This window comes from Pongo pygmaeus, chromosome 3, assembly GCF_028885625.2.
Source record: "Pongo pygmaeus isolate AG05252 chromosome 3, NHGRI_mPonPyg2-v2.0_pri, whole genome shotgun sequence".
Taxonomy (NCBI): Eukaryota; Metazoa; Chordata; class Mammalia; order Primates; family Hominidae; genus Pongo; species Pongo pygmaeus.
The window spans coordinates 108,638,701-108,665,353 of NC_072376.2; the positions used below are offsets into that span (position 1 = coordinate 108,638,701).

The following is a 26,653-nucleotide window of genomic DNA, read 5'->3' on the forward strand; positions in this document are numbered from 1 at the left end:
TTTTTTTTTTCTTACCAGCAATTGCCATTGCAGTGGTAACACAGAAGTCCTAGGTGGCCTCAATCAATGTAGTTTCAATGTCTGCCAAGTAGGTCTGTTTTTTTCAACTGATCTTTCAACAATGGCCTTTAAAAGATAGATTGGAGCAAGTAGATAGTTTCATTCAAGAGGACATAGATGTGGAATTGCAAAAATGTTTAAATTATTTTCTCATTGGAAAGACAAGTCCTCTAGTCAAAATGGGATTTAGAAAGAAGTTTACTGTGGCAGGGCATGGTGGCTCAGGCCTGTGATCCCAGCACTTTGGGAGGCTAAGGCGGGTGGATCACTTGAAGTCAGGAGTTTGAGACCAGCCTAGCCAACATGGTGAAACCCCATCTCCACTAAAAATACAAAAGTTTGCCCCACGTGGTGGTGTGTAACTGTAATCCCAGGAGCTACTTGGGAGGCTGAGGCAGGAGAATCACTGGAACCTGGAAGACAGAGGTTGTAGTGAGCTGAGATTGCACCACTGCACTCCACCCTGGGTGACAGAGAAGACCCGATCTTAAAAAAAGAAAAAAAAAAAATGAAGTTTACTCTGTTCAGTCATGCTTGACATGTATATGATGATGCTTGAATCAAATCCACTACTGCACAAGGACATTGGACATTGCATCCTTAAAAAATAATCTGTGAATAGCCACTTTCCTAAATGGAATAAATGTAGTACATATACTTGAGGCCAGATATATTTGACATGGACTTTCAGAACCAAAGCTTCTTCTCTTTTGCATGAAAAGAGTTTATGTTTTCCTGAACCCTTTTTGGGCTTAAAATGGCTACTCTGAACTTCATTAACTAAAGATGGTTTAATGTTAGTATACCATGAGATTGCCTATTCCAAGGGAGCTAATGACAAGCCAGATCACTTCCCCACTGAAAATGATTCATTTGCATGAAGATTTTTTATGTCTGATCTTTATTTCATTATTTTTCTGAGTGAAAATACAAAACTAATTTTCTGCTATTAAAAAAATCACGAATTATAAAGATTATTTGATGAAAAATATTTTCAGATAAACTTGCATATGAGATTTAATTACTCATTAATGAAAACATTATAATATATATGATACTATATTTATAATTATTTACATATAAATGTCTTTATAAATATATAATTAGTAATGCATATTTATATAAAACAAAATATATGATATGTAAATGGGAAAATTTTATGATTCTGATAATTTTGTATATGAAATTCTAGGATGAATGGTTGCCATAAGTTGCATTTTTAAACCTCTAAATTAGTCCTTTTTAGAACCAGTATTGTAATGGATGTTCTACGAACACTTGGGAATAACAGTCAGAAAGTAACATCCAACCTATTGGTTGCTTAATATTTTACAGTACATGATAAATATACTTTATGGATATTATATAATTTATGATGTAACCTTACCTACTTCAATAGAATTAGACACCTTTAATATGAATGTCATTAATTGAAAATAAAATGCAGTTGAACTTAATTTAATTCTTTCAATTTTGCATTTTGGAAACCACAAAACAGAGCTTGACTTTCGGAGTTCAACACATTAGCATCTCTCACGGTCGAATGAGTACATTTTCAATAAGAAACCAATGAGTTATGAAGCCTTTTCAATGGTGACTTACAATAAGCAATAATTCATGAAATTTATACTCTGCACAGTCTGTTTTCCTCCTGTAGAAATGTGGGTTGGTTGACATCTCTGATAATCTGTTTAATCTTTTGTAAATATTTGCACGTCTGAATCATTGGTATGGATTTTGATGCTACTCAAGAAGAAAGAAAGACCTCAAAGAAGACGAGAGAGACTTAAATGACAAAGAGGAAAGCTTGTAAAAAATATACAAAGAAAATAAGTCATTCTGTCTTTATAATATAGCTAATGCTTTATAATTGAAATGTTATTTCTTGAATATAGACAGCTAATGTTTTGTTTTTTGTTTAGTTTTGTTTGTTTTACTTTAACAAGCCTTTTGGAGCCAAATGAGCTATTACACACACACACACACACACACACACACAGGCACACACTAACTTCAGGATTTTTTTCAAATTATACAATCTGTAAAGTCATATGTTTCTTATTCTTGCCCCTTCAATGAGCTTAATGGCATATTTTGATGTAATACTTGAGAAAATGGATGTATCATTTGACAAAGCCTGAATTTAGTTTGTATAATGCGAATAGTTCTAAAAAAAGGGAGTTTTGTTTCCTCCTTTGTGAAACATGGTCCTCTCCATCCAATCACAATCGATCATTCCTTCCTGGTGCCAAAATCCAGGTTAAGTACACTTACTAGTTATTACATATAATAGTCTATAGTAAGATTAAATTTTCACATGCCTATATTTCCTACAAAGAAATATAGGGCCTTAAGGGCACATACCATGTTTATTTCTTTATACATTATCTATTTTCTTCATCTGGATTATTGCCAATGCCCCTGAAGGATTTCCTAGCACTTACCTTTGCACCTCCTTTAGCGGGTTAAATACAAATTAAGATCATGTTGCTCTTCTTGAACCCCTTTCAGTGGCTCCTCATTTCCTTCATACTAAAAGCCACAGGCATTATCATAGCCTTAAAATACCCTTTTTAATTTTACACTGGTATTTCTGTGCTGTCTTCTTCTATATTCTCTTCCTTACTCACTTTGTTTCAGCCACACTTGCCTCCTGGCTGTTTCTTGAATATGCCAAGCACACTCCCACCTCTCAGCCTTTGCATGGTTTGTTCTTCCTTCCCGAATGCTCTTTCCCCAGCCATTCCTGTGGTTGACTCCTTATTTTGCGACTTGGATCAGATGCTGTATTTTCAGGAAAGCTTCTCCTGACAACCTCATAGTATTGCAGTTCCAAACCTCCTTCTCTCTCCTCTTCTGCCATAGTGGTGCTGTGTTCCCATTTTCTTCCCTCTCTTTTTGCATAGTACTTTTCCCTTTTTAATTATTATAAAAATGAATGTTTTGTTTTGTGTTTTACTGTCTGTCTCTCCTACTAGAACTCAAGCTCTACCAGTACAGGTATTTTTTAAATCCTTTTTGGTCTGTTTTGTTTCCTAACATATCACCAGCCCTGGTATATGTTAGATTGTTTTTCAGAAATATTTGTTTACTGTCTGACCTACAAAATCAACAGATAAAAAAACAGAAGATGTTAAATACTACCCTTAAGTAACAAAGTAACTAAAAGTACTGAGTCAAGAACTCCAAAAACAGCATATATACCTCATAAGTGTTTCAATAATAGTATGAAAGCCTAATTTTGCATGGTAATAATATTAATGTATGTTGCATAACGTTTCTAATCTCTAATTTGTAATTTTTACTTTTAGAGGCAAAAAATATTCTGTCATATGTGCTGTTTCCTCCCAAGGACAACATAACCTCTTAGAAGAATACTCAGGCCCCCAATGTAACATTGTTTCTGCCACATCAGAAAATTGTGGGAAAATAAGTAACTACAGTTTCATCATTATGATAGCTAATGGCTTCAGGGATGACCCTAAAGCAGACAATATGGTCCAAACATCTTCTCCATCTGTGTCTCTGCTGTCAAGGGAAATCGGTATATATCATTTTTTATTTCTTTCTTGGTCCAAATGACAAGAAGCCCATGCAGTGTTCAGCCCTGAACTTCAATGACTGGTGAAAGATGATGGATCGTGAATTGGTAAGTGAATCTAACTTTGCTTCAGAGTCATGAAACTAACAGAGCTACTCTTTTCCTATAAATAGTGCTCTCTGTGTTTGTGTGTGTGCACACAGAAACACGTGTGTGATTTCTTCAGGAAATCTGTCAGAATAATGAAATGTTGTTTTCATCATGATTCAGAAATGATTTAGAAAATAAGAAGACAGTACACAGAAGGCAATGAGGAATGAAAGGGACATCATAAAGGTATTCTGTCATGAAAAGAGCTTAACAGTTTTTCACAGAGAAGACTATTGCCCTAAGAAAACTGTAAAGTCAACCCTTACACAATTTGTACTTCATCCTTTCCTTCAGTGTAAAATTTCGGAGGATTTTTATGTTCCAATTGTGAAGTTAGATATGTGGCCTGAACTATCTTTACATGAAATCATCATTATTAGTAGTATCATCAGCAACAGAAATAGCTATTTAATTCTTCAGTTGTGCATGGTGCTGAAAACTGCAGATCTGTTATGGCTCTGGCATCTGAAAAGTCCACAATAGAAAAATGAACAAAATTGTACATGCACATAATAAACAAAATAATATGGCAAATTCTTGCTTACAGCTGGCTTGAAAGGCAGAGCTAAGGTTAATTTTTAAGGTATTTTTACTATGTGTAATAATGTATTTGCATAAGGTTGGTCTTGGCTGGTGTCATAACAAAGCCAACATTTCTAATGACGTTCAGCATCTCTAATAATATGCATTATTTTGCACTGTTCTGTTTCATACATGATATAATTTTGGTCTGACTTTCATGGATAAAAACATCCATGATAGAAAGAGAAAAATGGAAATAAAGGATTCTGTTCTGAGTAACACTATTTACATAACAATATCTTCCTTTCAATCTAGACAAAATATGGAGCAATAAACACTTTTAGAAAAAGTAAATAGTTTGAAGGAGCTTGAAGGTGCAGTACCAGGCAATTATATTCGCACATAATAATACTTTGTTAAATGATTTGACATGGTTTTTCCACAAACGCATTGCTAGGTTAATAGCTAGAGAAAGAGTACAGGTTTTATACAATTCATGGAGATGGCTCAGTTCCATAATATATGTCATTTTAGGAGTAAAGGATGATGGTAAATCATCTTAGATAGAACCCTCTGGAAAAATCTTCTCCAGAAGCTCCTATCCAGTGGGCCTTGGATGTCAGAGTGGCCTTGAGCTGTGGCAAAGAGTCTGAAAAACTGTACGCAATCAACATTTTCTGTTAATTCAATAGACATATGACCATTTTAACATGACACCATGACCTGTTTGAAAATTTCTCATTTAAGTGTGAGAAATACAAACATGAAGTGTTTAAAATCATGTATTCGTGGTCATACCTCTAGTCACTGACAGGGTACTTTTCAAATATCCACCAAATCCAATTGACTACGGTAAGCACATATATTGTTGGGTTTCTTAGTAAATGGCAAAGAGGTTTTGAACATCAAGCGTGACCTATTAACTTTTCAAACTTTGATTACATTATGTTTTATACAAATTTAGTCAAAAATCTCTCTTACGAAGTCTAGACAGACAGTAGGGTTAAATTCACATTTCCTCTCAGAGTTTAAACTTGAATTTGTTATATTATATATTGTCATAAAGAAAGTGAAGGCCTTGTTTCTTTTTACCTATTTTTCTAGAAGGTGGTCTTGGTTCTTATTTATAGCAATTTTTAAAAATGTGGAACTTATAATTCATCAATTTATCTGACAGCTGCGAAGGCACATATATTGCTTTGTATAGAGTCTTTGGTTTGAATCTTCTCAAAAGCAGAATATTTTTAGAGACAGTAGGTTTCTACAGATATGGTGGTAGTATATTTTAATTTCTCTTGGTTAACTACAGACACAAATCACAAATATTAATATTGAGACAGGAAATGCAATTACTTTCCCATTCTATATTTATACTGCTACCGTACATGAATCATATCCCTGAAACTATATTTTGTAGTATTTTTCTCTGCTGAATACAAAATTTAGAGTAAATTTGGTACTCTGGCTCTACAGGAATGGCAAGAATTCTAATATATGGACTCCATTAGATATGCATTCAGAATTCCTCTTGTGCTTCAAACAATTACTAGAAAACAATGCATACTGCTACTTGCCAACATAACTGGAGCTATATGGGAGAATTATAAGAGCATAAAAGTTTTGGCCTACTTAACATAGTGATATTAAGGCTTATGGCTATAACATGATTGTGCTAGGGATATTTTTTATTGTTATAAAAGTGAATTGAAATTTAGTAGGATAGAAATGTTTGTATTGCTGCTGTTAATCATAGAACAATAATAATTATTGTACTGCTAATAAATGGATAGCAGGGATAAAGGCAGAATAAACACGCTATATAAGGGCTGTTTAAAGCTTCTGTTAATGTTCATTTAAATACTAATTAAAATCCAGTAAGAAAGATAAAATAGCTAGGTTGGCTATGATGTACAAGAACAATGGACTTTTTTTCATTCAGTTGGGTTTGGTTTGTGATCAAAGGCAGCCTTGAAAGAAACAAGCTGAAGTGCAAGGAATCTCCAAACATATTTCAAAGATTATGTTTGTCTATCAAGGAACAGAATAGTGCTGTCATAGGTTTGTCAAAATAAATACAGAGATGCCATTACTCTCTCTGTCTTCCTTGGGTGGGTTTCAACTGCCCATCAGCAGAAGTAATTTTCCTATTTCCAGATACTTAATGTTCCTTGTGTGCTTTCTTTACAGGTGTTGTCTGGCATACAATATGTTGGTAGAAATAGACTTGTCACTACTTACTACTCTGTAGAAATGGAAGCATTTATGAAGTCTTGCTTTTGTAATTCTTTCTGAGATTCTCTTTGAATGAATTCTCAAGTAAAAAAATTAAAAACATGTTTAAAAATTTTGCAATGTAAACACTTTAAAAATAAGCTATATATTAGCAATTCAGCAGTAAAGTGAATTTTCAGTGATATGCATAAAAGATTTAAACAGATCCTCAAAAATCCACTAAAAATGCAAAAAAAAAATTATTCAATTTCCAGTAAAGCAGCTTACAAATATTTTTTAAAATAAATTTGGAATAGATATTTGAAAAAACAAATTTTTCTGTATGTATGTTGATTTTTAAGTTGAGTTTTACTTTGCCATATATGAAATGTTTTTTTCTTTTCATTTTTTTTTTTGGTGTCTAAAAATTTGAAATAACCAAACACAACAATGTCCATTTATCTTTTTTATGGCAACATTTAGCATTATCACCCAGGCTTTAAGTATCCTTAGTATCATTTTTAACTTCTTGATTAAAAAAACAAAAACAAAACCAGTCTTGAGATTAACTTGATTAATTGTCCAATTAATTTTTCTCCTTTCTCTTGTAAATTGAATTCTTCTCAATTTTGAATCAAATTAGCAACCAATAGTTGCCGCATTGGTTACAAGAACCTAACTATATGTGCCAGATACCCAGCAGGGGTCAGCCATCAGTTTAAGGGCAACTATAGGTAGTACGGCGTATATGCTTTTATAGGTAGCCCAATAGGTCTTGTGTGATTCTGCGAAGTATCATAAGTTCAGGAAACTCTGCAGGCATTGTTCAGATCTAACATTATGTTCCATTTACATTGAAGATTTTAAGAAAATTTGTTTTTTCTATTGTTTTTATTCTTATTTGCCATTTTTATATTTTGTTTTATTGCAAGTTTTGTTTAAAAACGCATCCCAACTCTGTTTCTGAAACAGATGAAATAACAGGGAGCAGATACACCTTCCTTCCTGAAACAACCAAAAACCCAAATATATGAAACAAAGATTTGCAATCCAATTCACAATCAGGCAATGAAGTACAGTGATCTCATAGAGCTAAGAAATAAATGAGGTGAGCCCGATGATTTCCACAGTTTGCTGTCTTGAGAGAGTTTTCAGGGTGATTCAGGAGGCAAGAACCACTTGAAAGCATTAGAAATAATAGACAGAGCCCAGCCAGTAATAGTGTCTGTTTCCATTTAGCCAGACAAAAAAATTTCATAGTTCATGGGGAATAAGGTAGAGTTCTCAGAATACTCAACCCTAAACTAAATGCTGTTCTGGCCCTTCCACAAAACATAAAAGGAAGATCCAAAAGGATCAAACTCTTTACAAGTAAATCAGCTGCATCCCAGAATTTTTTTTCTCAAGTATATCTATAGGAATATAAAAATATTCAGCACCGAAAGTGGTCAAATGTACAATGTTTGGCACCCAGTTATAAATAACCCTGTGCTATAGACTGAATGTTTGTTTACTGCAATTCATATGTGGAAATTCTAACCCCCAAGGTGAAGGTATTAGCAGGTGGGACCTTTGGGAGATAATTAGGTCATAAGTTCAGAACCTTCATGTTTGGGATTAGTGCCTTTATAAAAGAAGTCCCAAACAGCTAGCTAACCCCTTCCAACATATGAGCATAAAGTGAGAAGTCATGGTCTATGAATCGGAAAACCAGCCCTTGCCAGACACTGAATCTGCTAGTGGAAATAGACTTCCAGCCTCCAGTACTATGAGAAATAAGTTTCAGTTGTTCATAAACCACCTAGTTTATGGTATGCTTTTATGGCAGCCCAACAGACTAGGATGCCTGTTATGCAAAGCAGCAAGAACATACTATCCACAATGAGAAGAAAAATACATAAAAACTGACTCAGAACTGATGTTAGAGTTACCTGGCAAATACATGATAACAGTTATTGTAATAGCATTTCATACTTTCAGAAAGATAAGTAAACACTGAAGTAATAAAAAGACCCAAATCAAACTTCTGGAAACAAAACCTACCACATCTGGGATAAAAAATATACTGGTTGGAAATAAAAGCCAAATATTTATTACAGAACAAATGATCAGTAAACTTGTAGACATAGCAATAGAAACTATCAAAATCCAAATACTCATGGCAAAGAGAATAATCAAAATGAAAGTAAAAGTGAGCAGAGTATCAGTAAGTTCGGTGTGACTCCAAGTGGCCTGGTTTGAAGCATGGGCTATTCTTGTGTTTTAGGTATTTATTGAGCAATCAAATCATACATAGCAGTGTGTAGGAGACAGGTGTGGTGGTGTATACCTATAGTTCCAGCTACTAGGGAGCAGAGGCAGGAGGACCACTTGAGCCCAGGAGTTCCAGGTTGCAGTGAGCTATGGTCACGTAACTGCACTCCAACCTGGGTGAAAAAAAAAAGCAAAGAAAAAAAAGCAAAGTGTGAAGGCTATTGAAATATACAATAAAGATGGGATATGTTTGCTGCCTTCATTATCTAACATTTTAGCTGGGATCCCTCTATTACATAGATAATTATTATTTTATACTCCTTTGTCTACATACATTAATTTCATATACAATCAAATATCAGAAGGATGGCATATTCTAATTTATTTCAGTCTCTTAGGATGACATCATTACCTGATCATTGAGACATTCTTTTTGTGTTAAAAACATTCTACCAAAATCATCCAAATTTGTTACCAAATGTATATCATGTATTTTCAAAGTTGGTGAACTCAATCGTTTGAAAAATTATTATTATTTCACTCATGTGACTCTCATAGTCTCAAATCTTTCTGAAAATCTATAATAGTCCATTAATATTTTGACGTGAGTTTTCATCATTTGAGAAATTTGATTTATACATTTTCTTTTTCTAATTTTAAAAAGAAACAAAAATACAATATACATTTATCTTATTCTGAACAAACATGGTTTGTATTGTCAAACCTAAGTATGCAAAAATAATCAGATTGAGAATGAGAAAAACACTAAATGGAGAGATCTCACTTTTCTCTAAGGTTGTCAAGCTCACTCTTTTACAACACAGCTTACAAATATTTCTATTTCCTGTGGCGATCTATTATGAACACTCTTTTTTATTTTATTAGACAAGTATTTAACCTATAATGTGTCATTTGATTCACTTTTTCACTAAAAATTGGTTCATTCTGTGGCTATCATTGTTTACAATTTAGGAATGTCTCATCTTTTCCAAGAGAAATTTATCAGCTCAAAAAATATTTAATAATGAAGAAATATAAGAGAAAATGTAATTCTTTAAAAGAGAACGACAGAGACATGGTTAGTGGCAAATTACTTGAAATAAAAAGGAAAGTTACAGACAATAGTAGCTGTTATTGTGCTTTGGTGTTTATCAAGCACTTTCACACATATTATCTCATTTAATCTTTACAACACAGTTATATGCTAAATTTTATTTTGTGGAAGAGCAAATTGACTGCATAAAATGAAGTAAATTTATTTATTTCTTTTTTTTTATGGCACCATGCTTTATTCCACAAATGATTTAGAGTGTCAAGCAAAATGACTTGCTGCAAATTCACTAGTAAGTGGCACAGCTGCAATTTCAGTTCATGTTTTCTTTTTTTTTCTTCTTCTTCTTATTATTATTATACTTTAAGTTTTAGGGTACATGTGCACAATGTGCAGGTTAGTTACATTTGTATACATGTGCCATGCTGGTGTGCTACACCCATTAACTTGTCATTTAGCATTAGGTATATCTCCTAATGCTATCCCTTCCCCCTCCCCCTACCCCACAACAGGCCCCAGAGTGTGATGTTCCTCTTCCTGTGTCCATGTGTTCTCATTGTTCAATTCCCATCTATGAGTGAGAACATGTGGTGTTTGGTTTTTTGTCCTTGCAATAGTTTACTGAGAATGATGACTTCCAATTTCATCCATGTCCCTACAAATGACATGAACTCATCATTTTTTATGGCTGCATAGTATTCCATGGTGTATATATGCTACATTTTCTTAATCCAATCTATCATTGTTGGACATTTGGGTTGGTTCCAAGTCTTTGCTATTGTGAATAGTGCCACAATAAACATACGTGTGCATGTGTCTTTATAGCAGCATGATTTATAGTCCTTTGGGTATATACCCAGTAATGGGATGGCTGGGTCAAATGGTATTTCTAGTTCTAGATCCCTGAGGAATCGCCACACTGACTTCCACAATGGTTAAACTAGTTTACAGTCCCACCAACAGTGTAAAAGTGTTCCTATTTCTCTACATCCTCTACTCCAGGTCACTGTTCGAGGTTGACAAAGTATATTGAAAGGTTTGCTTTGGATAAATAGCTTCCTAATGATGAATCCTGGCAGCTCAGGCTTCTGTGCATTTAACTGTGTGATCAATGTGGGTGCCAATGGGCATGAGAAGGTGCCTAGGCAGCATGTGTAGTCTGATGTGGCTATTTGGACCCATAAAAGAAAAGGAACATAGTGTAACTGTGATCTCTCTATTACATACTAATTATTATTTTAAACTCCTTTGTCTACATACATTCTCCTTTGTCTACGTACATGAATAGTAAGGACATGAATACCAATCATAAGTAATAATCACAGTGGGTTTATTAACTCCATTTCACTTAGATTGGTCAGTGAAATAAAAATCCACAAAGATTTATGTTTCAAAGACTGTTTTTTCACGATAGTGAAATGTATTACTGCACCAAGAGCTGGTTTATTTTCTCTTCGAAATGTGACACTACCTGTTTCCTCCATAATACTAGTCAAACCTATCTATTCGCTTTAAATATTTGCCATTGTCTCTCCTAGAGAAGAGATGATTGTCAGATCACCAAAACTAGAAAAAGAACAAAAGTCACTTAAAATTAAAGTGAGTAGTCTATGAGATACATGAAACAGTGGGATAGAAGTAGAAACATGCTGGCCGGGCACAGTGGCTCATGCCTGTAATCCCAGCCCTGTGGGAGGCCGAGGCGGACGGACTGCCTGAGGTCAGGAGTTTGAGATCAGTCTGGCCAACATGGTGAAACCCCATCTCTACTAAAAATACAAAAAAGGTGCCGGACATGGTGGCATGCGCCTGTAATTCCAGCTACTCAGGAGGCTGAGGCAGGGGAATTGCTTGAACCAAGGAGGTGGAGGTTGCCGAGATTGTGCCACTGCACTCCAGCCTGGGCGACAGAGTGAGACTCCCTCTCAAAATAAATAAATAAATAAGGTAAAAATAAATAATAAATAAAGAAGTAGAAGCATGCACTTGGACACTGTGTGCAATTTCCTAATTGCATTCTCCTAACTCACACTCAGAAATAACCAGCATCCTGAGTTTGTGTTGATCATTTCTTTGCTTACCTATAGTTTTTTAAACCTGTGTTTATGTGACTTTTCTATAGAAGTCACATCTCTTTATGAATAACTTATTTAAAAGAAGTTTCCTAGAGAGTAATATGAAATGCATATTCCTCTGCATTTTCTTTTGTGGAATTTCTCTGCGTTTCATATTTCTCTCTAGGAATGTTTTATACAAATATACCATCTAAGAATTCACTGCAATATATAAAACAAAATTTTGAAGTGAAAAAAGAAGCATGATTTTTTTGATAAGGAAGTCACAGTGTAAGTTTATTCTTTGAATTTTTAATGTTAATAAATAAAGCTATTACCAAAATAAATACTAGTATTTCCATTTGGAGATACCATCTTGAATTTACCACTTTACTAAAACATGGCTAACTTAATATAAGACTTGTTGCAGATTTCATCAGGTGTGTTGTTCTGCCCAAAGTTCTGACAAAGCTCAAATCTTAATCTCGTCCAATGAAATCTAGTTATTCTGGACAAGATAACTTAACGACAAGTTCATGTGAACCCATAATAAACTCTTCAATCAATCATTTATTTTAAAAATTGCAGAAAAATTATTGCCTATATAAAAGATAGTTGTTTAATTAAAAACGTTCTTAGCTCTAGAATCACTTACTCCTTAGCAAATACATGAGGTGCTTTAAAAAATAAAATCATAATGGTATATTCCGTTGTCTTCACTAGTTAGAACATGAATATTAGTCATAAAATGTTTCTACATAGTCTACATACTGCATATCTATATGCTAGGCATTGATACTAATTGGGATTTAATCCAAAATTAGTTTATTTCTCACCTAAAAATAATAACAATAATTATATTAGGGAAAGACAAGGTGAAGATGTCCTTTCAGTAGGATAAATGCAACAAAGATGCAGAGACATATCTTTGAATTAATTGAAAAGTAAGTATTTAAGAATGTTTTTACCAGCAGGAGTATGCAGAGCCATCTACAATACACACATGTGCACACACACACACACAATGTCTTTGCTTCTTTTGATTTGAGAGTGTAAGCATGAAGAGGATATAATAATCAGCCATTCTGGTTTTTTTTCTTATATATTGCAATTACACAGAATTACAATGAGGAGTTCCTGGGGAAGAAGAACCCAGGAACACTGATTATTGAAACTAACCAGTGTTTCAATATCATTGTTAAATTACTTGCCATCCTATACTTTCATGTCGAGCTCTTTCTGTGAAAAAAGAAGAAAATAATATGAAATTACCATGCTAAAATGTTGTACTGTGAACCTACTAATTATTTTTTTGGCTTCAACAAATTTTTAAATTAAATTCTCAGGGAGAGGGAATGATATTGAACTACCAGTTTCAGGTAATTTATTAGATAATTTGAAAGCTTTAAAAACATATTCAAGGTGGAAATTTAAATGCTTCATATTTATCTTTTTTGGTTTCAGCCAATCAGAAAAACTTTATTGAACATTTCCCAAGTCCTGATGTAAATCATCTCTTAGGGTCTTAAAACCATCAAGCAGCAAAACCTTGGCAAAAGCAACAAGTCATGTGGTATAAGGAAGACCCTTGAAATAACCACAGAGGAAAGGACTTTGGAGTAATGGCAGAAACCATTACCTTGGCAGGTAATAAACCAACTGGAAGATCATGTCTCCCCTAAGTTCTTTTAACCCCATAATCTGGGTCAGGGAGAGTATGGTACAACGAATGGAGGCCGTGATTCCCTTAATCATCATGGGGCATCAGGGGCAGGTGCAGCATAAAACCTTCCTTATTAAAGATACTTCCTCCTTCTTAATACATGGTTTCCCCTTGGCTCCCAGGACACTAAAATCTCCTGGTTTTTCACTCACTCACTAGATATTCCTACTGATTATTGCTGATTTCTCTTGTTCTTTCATATTTCTCAATACTGCAGTCTCAAACCTCAGTCTCAGCCTTCTCCCTTTCTCCTTCTACATCTATATCCTCATATAAGCTAATCTAATTCCGTATCTTTAAATAATATGCATATGCTGAGAACTCTTAATTCTGCATTATTATTTATTTATTTATTTATTTATGACTCTTGGCTCTCTCTCCTCACAGAACTCATCGCCATAAGTTTTCCTAATTCTGCTACTCATGCCACCATCTAAAGTATATCATCTTTCCTCTGGATTATGTAGTAGCTTTCTAACAGGTAGCATTGATTTAAACCTCACTACCTCTCCCCATGGCCCCATTCTTTACACTCAGCAGAAAAGCCAGAGTGATCTTTTAAAGACCTTAAGTCCAATAATGTCTCTTCTCCATTCAAAGCTCTACAATGGCTTCTCCATTTCACTCAGTGTAGAAGCCACTTTTCACTATGGCCTGAAAGTCAGGGCAATTATTAATTCTCTGATTTTAGCTCTTAATCTCTCTTTCTTACTCAGTCCATTCCAGGATATTAGCCTCAATACAGTTCTAGCAATATTCTAGGCAAACTCCTTCCTTAGGGTCTTTCCTTCAGACCCCAAACTGAAATTTTCTTCTCCTAAATATCCTTTTGAGTTTGGAAAATATTTTCCATGTTCTTCAAGTTTTCCCCATAGCTTACTTTCTCAATAAAACCTAGTTTTTCTTTTTTTTTTTTCAGCCTTAACATTACACCTACCCCACCAACCTCTTTTTCCTAATCTATGCTCATGTTTTATTTTTTTCCATAGCACTTCTCATCTTCTTATGCATAATGTAATTTATGAAAAGGAGATAAATTATATTATGGCTTAGTATCTTTCACTTACCACTAGAATGTAAGCCAACCAAATAGTAGGTATCTTTTTTCAGTGATGCATCTACAGGGACTAGAACAGGGCCCTGCATGTGGTAGACATCCATAAATATTTGTAAAACAAACAAAATTGGAGATAGCGGTGAGGAGATGTGGAACATGAATGTATTTATAAAAGCTTTTCCACATCAGCAAAGAAAACCAAGGAACTATTGCAGAAGATTCTCATATAGCAGTGTCAAAACTTCAACATTTGTGCAATTGTGGTTATAAAATAGCTGTGCCAATTTTAATATAGTTGATAAAGCCTGTGTATTAGGAGAAAAGGTTAAAATTTAAAGTAATAAATTTCAAGCAATTAGAGAGATTGGGAATTGACATCACAGCCCTAGGACCTAAGTGAGACACAGAAGTGGAAATGTGTGGAGCACAGAATCACATAAAAACAGAGAAAAGCAGATAGGACATAGCCAGTATGATGAAAAAGAGGAGTATATCCTAGAATTGTAACAGAAATGGCTATAGCTAATCTTCAATAAGGGCCATACTAGTGATTTATTTGAGAGGAAATACATCCAGAGCCAAATAGCGTAATTCCTGGAGCCTATCTGCCTGGCTCAGCTGCTTATAAGCTGTGTGACCTTGACCAGAGGTTTTGCCTCTCTGTGTTTTAATTTCCTTTTGTCTGAAGTAAGGGTAAGAATAGCACACCCTCCTCACCGAGTTGTTGCTAGAAGACTCCACATGTGTCAAACACTTAGAACTGCATCTGGCACATAGTGCAGGCCATATAAGCATTAATTATTAGCAGTAGTAGTGGTAATGGTTGCCTACTATGGTGATGCATAGAGTAATGACAGCCTGAACTTTGGGTCCTAGAAGGGACTCTGCACCTAGTTCCAGATTCACATATTCAGGGCAAGCAAATGTGAATGTCAAATATCCTAGTTGGAGATAGTGTTAAAGAAAAGACTGTGGACAAATATATTTGGGAGATACTATATACCATATGAATCTCTTTAGTAGATTCATTTCTACAACCATCCACCTTGTTCTGTACTAAATACAAATAGTGCTGTTTAATTAAACAATTTCTCACACATATTTGATTGCAGAAACTTTGGTTATAAAATATCAACTAACATTCTATATTTATGCTACAAAGGGAACTGACACATTTTTATTTGTAATATATTGTCACTTCTGAGATTGAGCTTCTTATATCTAATTAATCCCGTATTTTGCCAATACTTTGGTAATTGACAAATGTTTGACTTGGTCAGTGTTGTTATTGCATCCATATAGAAGTGCTATAGCCATCATATCAATCTATCCAATGTTTTCATTAAAAATAAGCATCAGTCAAAATGTATTTATGACTAAAAATAAATATCAATTACAAGCAAAAATAAGCATTGCAATGATTTAAAAAACTTTCCAAATGGAACTGAGGCATTCACACAAAGCATTAGGTATGTCCAAATAGCTTTTAGCCTCAGATGCTAATTCAAATGAGTGTACTGTGATCTGATTGAATATGATTGTAAAGAGAAATATGTAACATTAACAAAACTTAGAATATATACAACTAAAAATTATATTGAAATTTTCAGAGGCAAAGAAACTGTTATTAAGTGTTCAGGGGAAAACAATACTTTTAACTGGCAGGTTTTCATTATATTAAAAATAAAAATTATAGTCTCCATAATGTGGCTTCTTCTTATGAATTTGACTACACTCCCAACTAGCCTCCCTTTTTCTTACTTTGCTCCGGTCACATAACTACTCCTGGTTGTCACTTCAATACACTGGACCTACTCATAGCTACAAGGCCTGGGTACATGTTGTTTCCTGTGACCACAGTGTTCCCCTCTTCCCAATATCCGCATGGATTACTCTGAAACCCACACATGTCTCAGCTCAAATGACCCCTTTTCAGTGCAGCCCTCTTGGACCTTTTAACATTAAAATTGTCCCTGTACTTCCATTTGTCCTCCACTACTTTGTTACACAGCTCTCATAAAAATCTCTCATATTACATATTATAGCTGTTTGATTATTTCCTGACTTCCTCCACTGGAATATAAGCTATTAAAGAACAAATATTCTTGCCCATTTTACTACTGAAATCTTTCAGACTAACACAGTACCTGGCATATGGGAGGTATTGAATAGTTGGTGAATAAGTCAACTAAACATTAAATAGTGAATAAATTTTTAAAAATCTCCATGTTTATTTCTTTTTTTATATTTTTAGCTTCTTAATAGTGATACCCTCTGTGTTAGTCCCTTCTCACAGTGCTATAAAGAACTGCCTGAGACTGGGTAATTTATAAAGAAAAAAGATTGAATTGACTCACAGTTCTGCATGGCTGGGGAGGCCATAGGAAACTTACAATCATGGTGGAAGGCAAAGGGGAAGCAAGGCATGTCTTACATGGTGTTAGGAGAGAGAGCAAGCACAGGGGAAAATGCCACTTTTCAACAATGAGTTTTCACAAGAACTCCCTCACTATCATGAGAACAGCATGTGGTAAACCGCCCTCATGATCCAGCCACCTCCACCCAGGTCTCTCCCTCAACATGTGGGGATTTCAATTCAAGATGAGATTTGGGTGGGGACACAGAGCCAAGTCATATCGTGCTCTATCTAAAGACTTTCCTTAGAATCCTTTCTGTTAGGAGTGCCATCCTAGTGTGCCATCCTAGTGTTCATTCAAGAAGTCAGGGATACATGTGAGGTCTTTCTCTCTCTGTTCCACTGTCTCTAATCTTTCACACGGAATGACAGTCCATCATCCTAATCTATCATTTCTCATACTGATCCTTTTCCGTGGTCACTGCCCCTGCCTTAGTTCAGGTTCCGGTCATATTTTATTCAGAATTTTATAATAGTTTTTTTCATGACTCCTCGCCCAGTCTCCCTACACTACTCTCATCCATCTTACTATATTTATAACCAATATTTCAGATTGATATATCAGGTCATGTCACTTCCTTCATCAAAGTTCTTTTATATCCCTGTTGTCCATAAGAAGAGAAATAATGTAGCATGCAGGTCCCAGACTCATTTTCTTCCTCTATTTTCCTGCTGTCCAGTGACAGTGAATTATGTGCAGTTTTCTGAAACTTCTCAGTCTCAGTGTTTGCATATATTGTTCCTTCTGCATAGGATACACTCTCTTTCCCAATTGGCCTAACGTTATTTTCTGACTTATACCATGTGGTTATTCTAAAATGCTTGCTTAGAATCCATCAGTGACACACTTCCCCCTCTGTCTTCTTACATCACCGTTTGAGCACTGTCCATGCTACTGTAACTACTATTTTAAATTCACCTATTAGGCTGTGAGACTCTCAAAAGCAAGGGGCATATTATATTCTTATTTTTCAGGATAATTTTTTATTTATATTACATCCTGTAATGCTTGGCATTTAATAGTGTTTTCAGAATCAAATGTATAAAGAATATTTTAGAGCAAATGAGACAAATTTCATTTATGTTATACTTGATGAGCTTAATTTTATTCCATTTGGTAAACTCTGCTTTTCTGTTTTTTTTTTAAATTGTATAAACTCTAGTTTCTTTGTTATTTATTAATTAATATTCATATATCTATGAAAATCTTGCTTTCTCCCTAGATAAATTTTGAAAATAATCAAAACTTTGAAATATATTTTACAACGAAAAGAACTTGCTTTTTTTTCTTTCTAATCAGTAAAGAGCACAAGAGCAGTAGAATGACATTAAATAATGTTCATAATTTAAAACTTTCATTTTCTTTGTTCTTGACTTTAGTTCATTAATACCATAATAGATGTTCTTGGTGTATGTTTCAGCTAATTGCCTTACATATTTAAGGTTTTTACATGCATGTATTACAATCTTTTGTTTCCCCAAAATGTGGCTACAATCAGTCAGGTAGTTTTTGAGTTTGTTCTCTTATCACCCCAGCCATGATTTCAGGGAAATTGAGTGCTTTGTTAGCTGTGTTCTCTTATGAGACCACAGAGAACTACAATTTCACAAAGATGAATTGAGAGACAGATAATTCTAATATTTTCAGAACATGGTCTCTATATGATTTTTAACCATGTTTTAGTCAGTCTTCAGAGAACATTCCATTTAGATTTATATATTGTGGCAGCCATGCAAATATGTCACTTAGATCTCCTGCTACAAAGAGTGTAACGGACTCTTGACCCCAGCTGTTGCCTGTCTGGATCCCCCATTGCATTGCATTTGTGACCACACTCTTCTTTCCATGGCCTGCTCCCAACATATGACTAAACAAGCAGTAGTACTACTGAAGGGTTACTAAGTGAGATGCAGGACTCCTCTTATGAGGAATTTGGGCTTGAGTACTCACTATGTGCCTAGCCAAACATTTCTTGCATCTGTGTTAGAGCCTGAGATTCTCCCAACCTCTTTTTTCCCGTCTCTCATTTTACAGGCATCAGACCAGCACTGTGGCATGAAGTCTCCCTCTTCCTTCTTTTCCCTTCTCCTATTCAGTCCCCAGTACATATTTTCCACTTTTAATTTCCTCTAGACATTTGCTTCTCTGTAGATCCAAAATTGAATATGTTAAGCAGGGTTGACTCACTTTACTATCACAAAAAGTTTGCTAAGTAAAAGCACAGAGAAAGTGTGATAGGATAAGAAGATCTGTATAGTATTTTGCCAAGGTAATCCAGCACTTTCAGATTATAATTCATTCATTCATTCAATTAACTTCTTGAATGACTACAATACTTAGAAATTTTTTAAGAGAACTGGGATTAAATAAAAATCCTACACTTTACTGCATTTTCCTTCTAAGTGTCAATCCAATTCTTTTCTTATTTTTATAATACAATTCAGCAATATTGAATTACTACTCACCTGGACATTTTATAGTCTCTCATTTATGTATACCTATGTCAGTTGTTCCCTGCTTATAAGACCTTTTTCTACTTCCTGTTGTCCACTTAAACTTCTCATCTTTCCCAACCTCTGTCTACTTAACACCTTCCTATCTCGCCTTCAGATGTCATCTCAAAATTCACCTGCTGTGAGAAGAGTTCCCAAGATTCTTTCAAGTGGATTAAAAGTGTCCAGGTTGCCAAGTATGTGATTTTTAAAGGACAAGTGAATTGTTATCTCTAAAATCTAAAGAAAACGTAAGTTGGGATACATTTCTGTCAATATCATTTCACATCATGCCTCTTATTTTTTGTTGTTCCACAATTCTTTCTATGAAATATATTTAAACATGTTTATTCATCAGTAGATGTTCTATCCTGTCAACAATGCACTTTGTATCTATTGTCATCATGAGCATTTCCTGATAGTAATGGATGTTTTCAGTGCATGATTGTCTTGCTGTGAGAATCTAAGTTTTCTGATCACAAGACAGATGCTTTTCATCTTTGAATCCCCAGTGCCTCTACAGCCAGTAAATATATATCAATTTAATGAAAAAGAAAGATCCCAGTTAGTAGGGGAGACATATGCATTCATAGATAGTTATAATTCAGTTAGACAAGTTCTTTAATGAAATTGGAATTGCTTTTCATTCACAATAGCTGGTAACTATATATATACCCAACGAGTTAGAAAAATATCTCAGAGTCTTGAAAGCTGAATATCTACCAGTGATCAATGGAGTTCCAGGAAATTATGTTTTTTCTTCCCCCAAATCTCATAATTTCAATTATCTTTGATTTTTGAAATATATATGCTATAATGAATATATTAAATCAAAAATATTTGGCCAGGCAAAGAAAGATAAATATAGCATGTTCTCACTCATATGTGGAATCTAAAAAAGTTAATCTCAAAGAAGCAGAGAATAGAATAGCGGTTACTAGAGGCTGGTAAATGGAGAGGCAGAGACAAAAGTTGGTTAAAGAATAAAAAAGTGGCTAGGCGCGGTGGCTCACGCCTGTAATCCCAGCACTTTGGGAGGCCGAGGCGGGTGGATCACGAGGTCAGGAGATCAAGACCATCCTCGCTAACACGGTGAAACCCCGTCTCTACTAAAAATAGAAAAAAATTAGCTGGGCGTGGTGGCGGGCACCTGTAGTCCCAGCTACTCGAGAGGCTGAGGCCGGAGAATGGCGAGAAGCTAGGAGGCGGAGCTTGCAGTGAGCCGAGATCACGCCACTGCACTGCAGCCTGGGCGACAGAGCGAGACTCTCTCTCAAAATAAATAAATAAATAAACAAATAAATAAATTAATTAATTAATTAATTAAAAAATTAAAAAGTACAGGTAGGTAGGAATCAGTTCTAATTTTCTATAGCACTATATGATTATAATTAATGAAAATTTATTGCAGATTTTCAAATAACTAAAAGAGCAGATTTTGAATGTTCCCAAAACAAAGAAATAATAAATATTTGAAGTGACGGATATGCTAATTACTCTAATTAAATCATTACACAGTGTATACAGGTATGGAAATACCACACTGTACCCCATACATATGTAGAATTATTATGTGTCAATTAAAAAATAAAAAGAAATAAACATTTAGAAGTATTTATAAAAAGAAGGGGCACTTTTGTTGAAAGTTTGCATATTCATTTTCTAGCAATTTCCAATCATGTTGCAGCAGAGTTGTATAAATATTTGCTTCACAAATGGAAATGGAATCCTGTACTTTTTAATCGAATCATCTATATATTTCTGGGGGAGGGGGCGGGAAAAGTCATAGCCCTTATAACTCAAAACTTTTCATAAGTCAAATCTTTTCCTCCTATAAAAATGTAACTCATCAAAGATTCAACAAATAGTTACTGTATCTATGATGTGCCCGACACTCCTATTTTTTAGGATATATTCTATAAAATTTCTGAAGTGAAGAGACACATTAATATTATAAAATAAAAATGGCCTTTTTGGGTAGATTTTAAAAGTTATTTTATGTTTACTTATGTGCTACACAACAAAATTAAATATAAGTAGTTTATATATTATATATGAGTTATATTTAAATACTGTTAAATATATAATTTGCAAGACACTCTTTCTGTGTATGTGACATAGTCATTTTTATGACAATACCCTTGTCCTGGAAACAAAATGGGCAAATTACTTAAATAGCTTTTTCTTCATATACTTCAAGAAATAAATACTGCTTATTACTACAGTTTGTGTGTAGAATTATAAAGATGGAACAGCTCAAAAAAGACACAGAAGAGCTGCAGCATATATTGTGCTTTCTATATTTAGTCCCATGTTTGCCTTCCAAAATAAATTAAATATATGGGATTATCTGGAAACAACATCTAGGGAAGATCTTTAGGGAAACACGTAGGGTACGAGCTACCAAAATGGCTGCCTGGTTGCTGAGGAAGAGGCTCCCAGAAAAGTGCAGTGGAAACTTTCCCATCCTTTGCTCTGAGATGCCTAATTCAGATCCCCGCTGACATGCCTAATGGGATTTAGGTTTGTGACAAATCTGATTTATTTGGGTGTTCTTCCTCTGCTTCCATAAAGGAACTGCTGATGTGGTGACATATTAGTCATCGCGCCTCTAGATCAGTTTCTTCTGCTGGTAGCGGAACCTCTGTTCAGCAGGACTATAAATTTATTTCAGAGCCAATGTCATGTTGCTGTTGTGCGTGAAGACTCTGTTAGGTCCTCTGTCAAGCAAATCCCCCGACATCCATTTTCTTGAAGTCAAGATGTCTGGCTAGACAATAATTTAGTTAATTAAGAAGAACTTTTCATAAAATGCTGATTGAGTGTGAGAGGAGGAGCTTGCGATGTGTGAGGAAACAGTGGGGCTTGCAATTTTATAATTTAAGTAAAATTAGAATTGAAATGTATCATTAAGTATTATTGCCTCTAATAACATCTAAAGCAGTGTTCTGTTCTTTTCTCCTTTAAAATCTAATTACTGTACAACAAAAACTCCCTTCTTTGTAATAAAACTTTTCTTAAGTGTTATTTGTGGAGGTATTTTCTTTTACAATCAGAGAGTCTAGAAGTTGCCTTTAGACCACTAGACCACTGGGGGTTAAACTGCCAATCACTATTTTTTTTTTAAACTGAGCCTCATCGTTCATTTTTCCTCATGTCATTAACTGAGCTTTATCTTCCACTGCATTCCTACTGTGCTTGCTTGCATCAGCTCCATAGAACATTTTCCTTTTTTTTTCTTTTTTTCTCCTTTCCCCTCAGACTAATGAAAATTTTATTGTCAGTGTTTCTCTTTATTTGGTAATATTTTAAACTGAAATATTAAAAATAATATTAACACCAGAGTAAACAGTTTCCTTTGTTTTTTCTTGTCATCGGGTAGACTTTAGTACACAGTACACATAATTACGGTCACCATTAAATTCACATATTTTAGAAATAATAAGCTTTGCATTACTTTCCTTTCTTCTCATACTCAACTTTTAATTATTTTTCTTTTAATTGGATTTTTAAATGAAAGTACATTTAAAATTGAGGAGGTTGTCTCAGTGGTGTGAAAAGTTCAGTGTGTTCTCTTCTTTTTTCACTGGAAGTCTGTCTAAATTTTTTTGTAATGGAAAATTTTGAGGCATACTGAAGCTCATGTTTTCTTTATCATGGCAAATATCCATTAAGTATGAATATTCAAGAAAATTATCTTGTATCATCTTTCATATTTAATTGAATCATACGTATTTCCTTTTGACTAATAACTATCAATATTATTTTATTCATATTGTGTAATGAAGCTATATTTGAATATCTTACTTTTATGGAAACTTTTAAAATGAGAAAATAAAATAATGCTATTCTATTTTGGAGTATTTCTCTCTAATAAGATGCTAGTAATTTGTTCTTATGTGTGAACAGGACTGCAAAGCATGTATTAGGGTACCTGACATGTAATAAATACCAAATATATTTTAGGAGCTAACAAAAAGTATTTTGTTAATAAAGATGTCTTCATTAGCAATTATCATTACCTTGATTCTTCCAATCAGTAATGTACATCTTCTTCTAGCCCCACATGGGTTTTAGTATGACTTACCCAAACAGGAATGAATAGCTTTCTCCCAGGTGCCATGCTGTAAGCTACAGAACTTAGCTGGTCTTTCTGCTTTCATCCAAGGTTAGCAATTATAATTATACACTTAGTCAAGCTGATTCCTAAGCATCCTCTGAATTGAGACAACCTCCTCAATTTTAAATGTACTTTCATTTACAAATCCAGTTGAAAGAAAAATAATTAAAAGTTGAGTGTGAGGGAAAAGGAAAGTAATGCCAAATCTAGTCATACTTGGCTAAATTATTTGCCACTGACTTTCTAATAAAAACCAAAGGGATTATTTGAAAACAATAAAACCCGTGCTATGCAATGAAGTATGTACAGTTTAAAATCTGTGGAGTGACAATTCCTGCTGTACAGCATCCTTGGTAGGATTTGGTATTGTCTGAATTTTTTTTTTTTTAAAGATTGCCATTGTAGTAGATGTGTAGTGGTATTTGCTTGTGGTTTCAATTTGCATTTTATAATGAACTAATGATGTTGAGTCTTTTTTGTATGCTTATTTCCCATCCTATATCTTCTTTGGTGAAGTGTCTGTTTATATAATTTTCCCACTTTTTAACTGGGTCATTGACTTTCTTATTGAAGAGGTTCAAGTATTATTTATGTATTCTGAATATGTCATTTGTAAAAATTTTCTTTTTCTATTCTTTTTTTTTTCTTTTTAAATATGGAACACTTCACGAATTTGCATGTCATCCTTGTGCAGGGGCCATGCTAATCTTCTCTGTATTGTTCCAATTTTAGTATATTTGCTGCTGAAGTGAGCACTCATTTGTAAAAATTTTCTTCCCATCCATGAGTTGTGGTTTTATTCTCTTAAGAGTGTCATTTGCTTAGAAAAATGTTTTAATTTGATAAAGTATAAATTTTTAATTTATGGTCATATTTTTGCTGTTGTATGTAAAAATTTATCAACAAGCCTAAGGTCAAATAGATTTTTCTTGAGTATTTTATAGATGATTTGTAGTTTCATTTTGTACCTTTATGCTATGATTTATTGATCCATTTTGAGTTAAGTTTTGTATAAGTTGGGAGATATGAGTCAGGACTCTTTTTTTTATATGAGTGCCCAAATGTCTTAGTACTATTTGTTATAGAGGCTATCTTTTCTTCACTGATTTGATTTTCCAACTTTGTCAAAAGTTAATTGATTATATTTGCATGGGTCAATTTCTGGACTCTATTATGTTTCATTGACTTTTCTATCCTCATAGGTCTTAAAATTATTGAGTGAGATTTTTCTAACTTTGTGCTTTTCTCAGAATTATTTTGACTATTCTGTTTACTTTGATCTTCCATAAGGATTTTAAAATAAGCTTGCCTATGTCTATAAAATGCTTGCTTATATTTTGAATGGGATTTTTTCAATCTATATGTTACCTTGGGAAGAATTGTCATCTTAGCAAAATTGAGTTTTCCAATCCATAAACACTGTATATCTTTCCATTTTGTTAGAGCTTTTATTTCTTTCATCAGTGTTTTGTACTTTCCAGCATACATATCCTGCACACATTTTTCTTTGTTAGTGGAAATGGTAAATGGTACAGGTATTTTGGAAAACACTTCGTTAGTTTCATATAAAGTTAAATATCCATTTGCTACACAAACCAGCAGTCCTATTCCTACTTATTCATCCAATGAATTAAAAACTTATTAGACTTTCCTACATAAACTTGTATGGGAATGTGTTATAGCAGCTTTGTTCATGATTACCCCAAATTGGAAGCAACCAAGATGTTGGATTAAAAGAAAAACAACTAGGTACATTTATACAATGCAATACTACTTAGTAATTAAAGGAAAAAGGAAATGAAAGACCTTATTCACTCAACCTGAAGGAATTGCTAAGTGAAAAACACCAGACTGCAAAGACCACTGCTGTATGATTGTCTTTATTTTATCCTCGGAAAAGATAAAACTATAGGAACAGAAAATACATCATTAATTGTCAGAGTTTGGTGTGAGAGGAAGGTTTGACTACATACAGTTAACCCAAGTAAATTTTTAGTGTGATGGAATTGTGCTTTGAGAAACTTCAGTGGCAACTTAACTATATACATTTATCAAAACTCGAAACTGGACACCACAAAATGAGAACTTTAATGTATGCAAATTTTAAGAAAATCAACCAGGGCGTTGGAGGATTCCAGCATGTAATACAGACCATAACTGGAAATGTATGACATAATTTCACTAAAGAGATGGGGGGAAAGGAACTGACATAAGTATCTTTGGAAACAGTGTTTGACTAGATACTACAAGGCCACGGACAAAGCATCACCATACCCAATAAGCAATGTACTCAGCTAATAAATTTAATTTTCACAGGTCTATGAATTAGCAATTCTAAAACAATTTTACATGTATTTAGATTTGAACAAATACATAAATAAACTATAGATAATGGGATTCAAGTTTCTCATTGTCAGAGGTAGAGTTTAAAATAAGTAAGCAGGGGAAGGGTAGGATAAACTTTGTGGTGCTGAATTAAAGTTGGAGATAATACTGTGAATGTATGTTTCTTTTAACATAGATGCTGATAGGTAAAATATGTAAATAAATATAAACGTATGTGTATACTTCTGTAGTATACATACATATGCTTCCTAACTCTCTCTATTAAAAGGGCCTAGAAGCAGTGAAACTTCAATAACAAAGAGCATACCTAGTCCCCAGATCTAAGATTTTAAATATCAGTCTCTAATAAAAGAAAATGAGGGTTCCTGGAGAATAGCTAATTCTGTGAACTAATCAGGGAAAATACAGGATTAACCTAAATCATTTTTCAGTGCCATTAAATAGAAAGTTTAAAATAATTTTTTAATTAAAACTCTTTTTAAAGAGAATGTAGCAGTCAATTTGAGATAATATTCAATAGCCAAAGCTGAAGCAATTTGAGAAAAAACACTCACCAATGATAATAATAGATTATAACCTAAGACTATCCATGAATTCATATTGATATTAAATGAATGATTGAATAAATAAATGAGGGAAAGGAACAAGTATTTCTT

At 34.0% G+C, this 26,653-nt stretch overlaps 1 non-coding gene across 1 annotated transcript; it reads right to left on the reverse strand.

The window, feature by feature from the left end:
* Positions 1-24,300: 24,300 nt before the first annotated feature.
* On the reverse strand, positions 24,301-24,407 carry LOC129036037 (U6 spliceosomal RNA). Its single transcript, XR_008502486.1, has one exon. It is a non-coding gene; the product is annotated as a U6 spliceosomal RNA (small nuclear RNA).
* Between the last annotated feature and the right edge of the window lie 2,246 nt (positions 24,408-26,653).